The sequence below is a fragment of the Wolffia australiana genome, chromosome 15 (assembly GCF_029677425.1).
Source record: "Wolffia australiana isolate 7733 chromosome 15, ASM2967742v1".
Taxonomy (NCBI): Eukaryota; Viridiplantae; Streptophyta; class Magnoliopsida; order Alismatales; family Araceae; genus Wolffia; species Wolffia australiana.
In genome coordinates, this window is record NC_135849.1 from 4,384,273 (window position 1) to 4,392,498 (window position 8,226).

General features: G+C 42.4%; 1 long non-coding RNA gene across 1 annotated transcript; it reads left to right on the forward strand.

Moving 5' to 3' along the window:
* Positions 1-312: 312 nt before the first annotated feature.
* On the forward strand, positions 313-2,438 carry LOC144713203 (uncharacterized). Its single transcript, XR_013583979.1, has 2 exons — positions 313-536; positions 1,210-2,438. It is a non-coding gene; the product is annotated as an uncharacterized LOC144713203 (long non-coding RNA).
* Positions 2,439-8,226: the final 5,788 nt, after the last annotated feature.

Sequence of the window (8,226 nt, forward strand, 5' to 3'; positions counted from 1 at the left end):
GACAACTAGATAACTTCTAGAACACGAGGTGTAGCTTGGCACCCACGGGCCGGAAATTTAACCTATCGCTTGGGTTAAATCGATCCTTATTTAAGTAATCTAAATGTTGATATAGTCGATTAATAATGTAGGTCAATAAATGTTATTGTGCATTAAAGTTATTAACTAGAACGATACATGGGCCTAGATGGTCACACGAACAAGGTCATAAGGGCATTGGTAGAAATATTTTATTTAGGAGGGTTTTTGAGAAAAACCTTAAGTGAAATATATAAGAGGGGAAGGGGTCTCATTTGACGCACCCATGCGAGCCTGATTTGAGAGCCCCTCCCTTTCTTGACTCTCTTCTCTACTCATCCAAGGAAGAGTGTCTTCATGGTGAGGAGATCTTCTAGATTTTCAAGAAGAGTTGAAGAAGAAAATGTGGAGATCCAAGAACTGATTGATCGCGGTGATACTTCTAGAGGCCGGACGAGTGAACAGCTTCAAAACGATCTTGAGTGGCAAAGTCAAGGGTAGAACAAGTTCCCCAAAAGGTACTTTCAATTTTTGTTTTAAAGATCGATTGAGAATCGATCGACTATGCTTCTGCATCCATGGAAACGTGATTTCCATGGACGAACCAAGGCACCAAACTCAACAGTATACCGCAACGACTTTGATATTTGCGTCCCAAAGTTTTCGACCCCAAAACTCAAATTTCTCATCCCAAAGCCATTGTGAAGGAGTTCAACTCACCATCGATACACCACATCAGTGAAGCAACTAGTGGCTAGTAAAATAAGGACACATATCATATACTCGTTAAGAGAACTAGTGGCTAGGATTCAATATCAGAAAAGATAGATGGTTAGGATTTCACATAGCTAAGACACAGTTAGACGTACATGATGAAATCTAGATAAGACATGGATAGATGGTTACGAGTTGATCCAGCAGAACTGTTACACGACATTTGAACATTCTTAATGTCTCAGATCGTTAAACAACCTTAACATCTTAATTTAGGTATCACATAAATATTATAAATAGAAACCAACATGTATCACTTTAATTTGCAGAATAACAAGGATCTCTATCTCTTGTCTTCTTGAGAAATCTTATTCTCTCTCTCTCTCCCTCGCTCGTTCTTTCTGTCTCTTTTATCTATCCCAACTTCCTCTCTTCTTTCGTCATTCATGCTCGTGCACCTGGCTCAATGAATTTCAGCATGGTATCAGTGCCACAAATCATCAAGTCAGAAGACACATCCATTGTAGTCACGGCTTCAACTTCTTCAGCCGTTATGAGAAGTGTTGACATCGCCGGTCAAGTCCCTGTAAATATTCTGCCAAGAGCCATAGTACTAGTCAGGCTCAACGACGAAAACTATTAGACATGGAAGAGTTCGATTATTCCAACCCTATATGGGTATGAGTTAATAAATTTTGTTCTAGAGGACCCACATCTTGTTTTGCTTCAAGATCCACAGGGGAGCATCGTCGAGAATCCGCAATACAGGCAGTGGTGGACGGCGCCTGCGGATGCTGGCCGACAGAGATGCCTGGAAATGGACATCACCGCTGGTCGGGGCGTGCGGATCGTGTGCTGGCCGATGGTGGGCAGCGGGTCCCCGGGGTGGGCGGCCGCCGCACGCGGAGCGTCCGCGGTGGACGGGGCCCTCGGATGGGCGTCCCTGCTGTAGCGTCCGCAGTCGAAGGCGGCGGAAGGGGCCCTCTGATGGGCATCCCTGCTGGTCGGCGGTGTCCGGATTAGGCGCTGGCCGCTGGCAGGACAAGACCCTGAGATTAGGGCGCCCGCGTCGCGCGGGCGGACGGGCGGAGCGTCTGCGGACGCTGGCCGGCGGAGATGCTCCGGAAAGGGTCGTCGCCGCTGGTCGGTAGCGCGCGGGCCGAGTGCAGGCTGTGGCGGCCGCGCGCAGATCGGCCGCGGTCGAAGGGAGCGGAAGAGGGCACCCTGGAGGGCGTCCCTGCTGGTCGGTGGTGTCCGGACGGGGCGCCAGTCGCTGGCGGGACGAGGCCCTGGGGTTAGGGCGCCCGCGACGTGTGGGCAACGGCGATCGGCGGGCAGCGACAGCAGTGGCAAGCTGAGGTGCTCGGCGGTGGCGAGCGTCGGCGAGTGACAACGGGCGGCCGGAGGCGAGCCGCGGCGACGAGCGGAGGTCAAGGCGGCCCATGGATGCGGCAGAGGCGGCGGCGGCGAGCAATGGCGACGGCGGCGGGCGACGGCGGCGACGACCCACTGAAACCCTAACGCTCCTCCTCTAGTCTCTTTTTTCGTCTTGACGGAAATGCCCCTTCGGATCAGCATTTTTACCTCCTAGTGCCCTTACTTGAATCCGAGTTGGCACCGAGTCGACTCGGTCGTGACTCGTCGTTCTAATAAACCTCTAGAAGTTATCCACTCTAATTTATGGGGGCCCTCCCCAATTCTTTCAACCTTTGGTTTTTCGTATTACGTTGTGTTTATTGATGACTATAGTAAGTATGCATGGCTAAATCTATTAAAACGAAAAACTGAAGTACAATCAAAATTTGTTGAGTTTCATAAAAGAGAAGAAAATCAATTTTCTACTAAAATAAAATTCTTTCAGTCAGATTGGGGAGGACAGTATCAATCGCTCCACCCAATCTTAACTTCCCAAGGTATTATTCATCGAGTATCATGTCCCCATACTCTTGAACAAATGGGGAAGCAGAAAGTAAATATAGGAACATAGTGGAAACAGCTTTGGCATTACTCAGTCATGCTTCAATGCCAAGAAATGTCTAGGATGAGGTAGTAGCTACAGCTACATACTAATTAATAGACAACCAACTACTATTCTAGAAAACAAATCCCCGTCTGAAATTTTGTATAAAACCAAACCAGATTATTTTTTCTTAAAGGTTGTTGGATGTGTTTGTTATCCATATCTAAGTTCTTATTTACAACATAAGCTTGATTCAAGGTCAAAAAATGTGTCTTCCTCGATACAATTCAATGCATGTTGGTTACAGGTGTTTGTCACCTCAGTCAGGTAAGATTTATATTTCAAGGCATGTTGTTTTTGAAGAAGATACTTTTCCATTTTCATCTAGTTTTACTCAGTATAAAGGAATACTTGGATCGTACTCATCTATAGCATCCAGTATCCCAGTAATATATAAAACACAAAGAGGTTTATTATCAGAACAAAACTCTGCAACTGATAATAATACCTTTGTGGTTTATACTGATAACATTCTTCAATCACCTACACCAGACCCAATATTAAATGTGGAAGGAGACAATCAAGTGTCGACCTTAGTATTGAATAGAAATACAAAATCATCTGATTCAGTGGATCTCACTCTGCAAGAAATTTCCATTACTCTTGATCATACTCCTCAACCAGGTGAAACTCTCAAAATTAAGAAACTTAGTGATATATACTATCATGAAAAATCCTTTATCTTTCTCCGCTATCAAACATCCTATTCCAAAATGCTTATTTACCGGTCAAAAATACATTGAACAGACTACTTAAATCAAAGCATCCAAGAATGACAACTGGATGCAAGCGATGAAAACTGAATATGATGCACTTATGCAAAACAAAACCTGGGTTTTGGTTCCTATAAACCAACATCTTCATTTCCTCACGTGTAAATGGGTATACAAACTCAAGTACAAACCTGATGGAATTATAGATAGATATAAGGTTCGATCAGTGGCTACAGGGTTCAATCAGCAGGAAGGATTTGATATTCTGCAAACCTTTTGTCCAGTAGTAAATCACACTACAATATGTTTACTTCTGTCATTAGCTATTAGCAAGAATTGGAAGATTCATCAGCTTGATGTGTCGAACGCATTTCTGCACGGGGAGCTGGAGGAAACAGTCTCTATGGAGCAACCTCCAGGTTTCAAAGATACATCCCATCCTAATTCAATTTGCCTACTCACGAAATCTTTTTAAAAAATCGCCTCGAGCATGGTTTTTCAAGTTATCCTCATCACTACATTCTCGTGGGTTTTGCCGGTTCTAAAATCGATACATCTCTATTCTTCAAGCGTGAAGGCATTCCAAATTTTATTCTAATATATAATGTTGATATTTTAATTATGTCCCCATAAACTAATGAAATTCAAAATATCGTGTTTAATTTGCATAAATAATTATTCATCTGTGATCTTGGGCCACCTAAGTACTTCCTTGGAATAGAACTTGTACCACATCAAAAGGGATTTATTCTTACTCAATCAATGTATATTTTATCTATACTTCAATGATCCAACATGGAAAATTCCAAACCGTTATCAACCCCCATTGCTTTGCATTCAACAGCTAAAGCTGAAGACAAAACAATGAACTCTTTGAGTGATGCCGAGTATAGACCTATAGTTGGAGTTCTTAAATATTTAATCCTCACAAGACCTGATATTGCATTTTAAGTGAATAAAGCATGTAAAAAATGCATTCACATGGTTCTAGGGATTGGATTGCTCTCAAACACATACTTCGTTATCTCAAAGGCGGTCTTCCTCATGGATCACTAATTCATAAAATATCTGACTCTAACATTAGTGTTTTCAGTGATTCTGGCTGTGCAGGTGATCAAGAAGACAGAATATCAACTAGAGCATACCTAATCTACATTGAAAAAATCTTGTATCATGGAGTTCGAAAAAACAGCCTACGGTAGCCAGATTGAGCACCGAGGCAGAACATAAAGTAGTTGCAAATGCAATTGCTGAAATTCTTTGGATTCAGTGATTATTGAAAGAACTAAAAATACAATCTGAATCCATACCAACATTGTGGTGTGACAATGTTGGCGCCACATATCTAGCTGATAATCCAGTGTTTCATGCTAGGATGAAACACATAGAAATTTATTATCACTTCATACGTGAACCAGTCGTTGCTAAAGCACTTAAAGTGTTAAACTGTAAACAGTGATAATCAGTTAGCAGATTTATAGACCAAACCAATTGCAAAGATCTTTTTTTCGTTTCTCAGGTCCAAGCTCAACATCATCTCTGACCGCGATGATCTTATGGGGGGGTCTGAAGGAGTTCAACTTGCCATCCCTACGCCACGTCAGCGAACCAGCTGCTAATAAGATTTAATTTAAGATTAGACTAGTAAAATAGCGGCACGTATCATATACTTGTTAAGAGAACTAGTGGCTAGGATTCAATATAAGAAAAGATAGATGGGAAGGATTTCACATAGTTAGGACACAGATAGACGGACAAGATGAAATCTAGATAAGACAAAGATAAATGGTTAGGATTTGATGCAATAGAGCCGTTACACGACGTTTGAATAACCTTAACATCTCAGTACCATAACATCTATATTTAACTATCACATAAGTAATATAGATATAAACCAACATGTATCATTTTAATTTGCAGAATAACAATGATCTTTCTCTCTCGTCTTCATGAGCAATCTTATTCTCTATCTCCCTCTCTCGTTATTTCTTTCTCTGTTATCTATCCCAACTTCTTCTCTTCTTTCTTGATTCACGCTCGTGCACTAGGCTCTATGAATTTCAACAGCCTTGACTCAAAATCCTGGAATCCATTGAAAGTTTGATGCGCCCGTGTGCTACAAGCCTACAACGTGTACGGGGTGCTTAAAGACAGCTATCACTTCAACTGCACCTTCGTGATGAGCCCAGGCAAGAGTAGTTCCTCCAATAGCACATCCAGCTCATGGAGCGTGGCCTCCGCCGTCTCCAGTTCCAGCCCAGTGGAATCAACTCCATCGTCTAGCTCAGGGAACTCCGTGAAATGCGCAAGCGCGAGCTCCACGCCATCTCCGCCCGCGTCCTTTCCTTCACCTGCAAGGCACCCCCTCCTCCTCTTCCTTTTTTTTGATGGACGGATGATGTTTTGTCAAGAGTACTTGTCAATGGTTTTCGACAGAAGGAGTACAATGGTCATCAGAGACCATACGGCCGCCATCAAGGACAGGGTCTCCAAACGTTAATAGAAGCATTGGGAACTATTAACGATATGATGAATAATCATGATCTACCGCTGGATTTTATTTGAATTATTTAATTATGTTGTATACTTAAGGGACATCCATCCCTATAAATTGCAGTATATATCGACTGTATGGTGTGATCGTTTCAGAATGCAAATCTTTCTCTTCTTTGTTTTCTATAGTTGAGTGTTGATTTCTCAACACTCAAGCACTAACATGGTGCGGATGCCTTTTTTCATATGCAACCCTCTTGTACGATTATTTTGACATATGCCCTTGGAACGTCTCTTATTTTTTACCGTTGTAAATTGGTCCGCTTTTAAAGATCCAAACCCAATATGTATCTCTATAAAAGGGGTCTCTCCCCTATCAAATAATGTAACGGGATTTTCTCCTCCTCTTCCTCCAAGTCTTCCTTGTTCTTCTGCTTACTCTTTGATGCCCTAACCAAACACGCCTGGAAAAGCTTCAAGAGAGAGATCCAAGGGCGCAGGAGGAACTACATGGTATCAGTACGACATCCAGGTGCTACATCTCTTATTTCTCTATGCTTAATGTATGATACCTGTACGATCTTTGCGAGATTGGTGGCGCCCATATTGCAAACTGCATGTTTCTTTATTTTTTGAGGGAGAGCTCTTGTTAAAGCCATACCCCTCCTTTAATTTGTGGGGAGAGCTCCTGGATAGAGCCATACCCCTTATTTCGTGGGAAAATTTCATGGATAGAGTCATTACCCACTTTAGCGCTTCACCTATTGTTGGAATATTCAATAGAAAAAACTCACTTTTTGTGTGTGGGTAGCTACTCACCAGTATTTGGCTCATCTCAATGGCCTACGAACTACCCATCCTTTCTCTTGTTCCAGTCCTCTCCTCATCTGAATAAACAAAAAAGGTTTTTGAACTTCCAAAAACTCCAGAGCTTTTCAAGTTAAAATGCCCAAACCTTCTGAAATGGGCTTACTATGTCAAGATGATATTACCTGGACGACGCAAGCTTAAACACCTTTCTGATGATCCTCCGCACCCTTCTAATCCTCTACATGAAAGCTGGTTAGAAGCTGATGCATTGATTAAGGGATGGATGTTGGATACAATAGACACCACTATAGGTCGTCACCTCCTAAGGCTTCCTTCACTCAAGGATTTTGGGACAGAGTACATCATATGCATTCTAAAAGAAATGATGAATCCCACATTACATGCCTGGTGATGAAGTGTATCAGTCTTACTCAAGGTGATATGAGGGTAGTTGAATATGCCTCTTCCTTGGGGTCGATATGGAATAAGTTAGACTATTACCGCCCGGTCAAAAAACCAGACTGCGAAAAGCAAGCTCATGTGCTAGATGACCGAGTTCACAAATTCATTGCTGGCCTCAACTCCCAATTCGATACTTTTAGGACCATGTTTAAATGGTCCTCAGCATGATGGCTTTACTAGAGGAGATTTGACTGAAACCATTAGGAGGACATGACCTCAACATGACAACCACTGCTTTTGGATCCTGGTCGATCAGTCAGAATGCTGCCAATTTGGCTCAGACCTTATCTAATGGAGGGGGAACATTCCAAGCTCATCAGAATGCTATGGGAATTATCAACCAAATAGATGATCCCAAGGCAAAACTTTGGTGTTCATGTTGCCAAAAACCAGACATGTTCGGGAGACATGTTGGAAACTACATGGGAAATCTCAATTCAACCCAAGAAAGGCCTTCATCCGACAAGTTGGAGATAATCCAGGCTGTCACTTTACTCACAACCAAGTCCTGCTTCCTGGGCCACCCTCTGGTGAAACTGCTTTAGTCCAAGGTAGCTCAGCTTCTCCTTCCATAGCGGGACCAGCCGAAACTACATCAACAAAGGAAGTGGAAAAATTGCGCAGTGAACTGGAACAACTTTGAAAGCTTTTAGCTGCTACATCCATTGCAACTCCATCCAAAGCTCCATCTAGTAAAATCTCTCCTTGCCATTCTATTTCATCTATTAAAATACCAGTAGAGAATGTAAATGAGTGCTCATTGCAAGTCAAGCAAACCAATTATTTTACTATACATGTGGCTTTTACAAGTTTTGATTCTATATATCCTGTTAATAATATCGGTTAGTGGATCTTGGATTCTGGTGTGACTGACCATATGCCACCCCATAGACAGTTATTCATTGATTATAAACTATTTCCTCTGGATAAGAGTGTCCTTACATATAATGGGAATTTAGATCCTATTACTGGTATAAGTACCATACGTGCACCCAG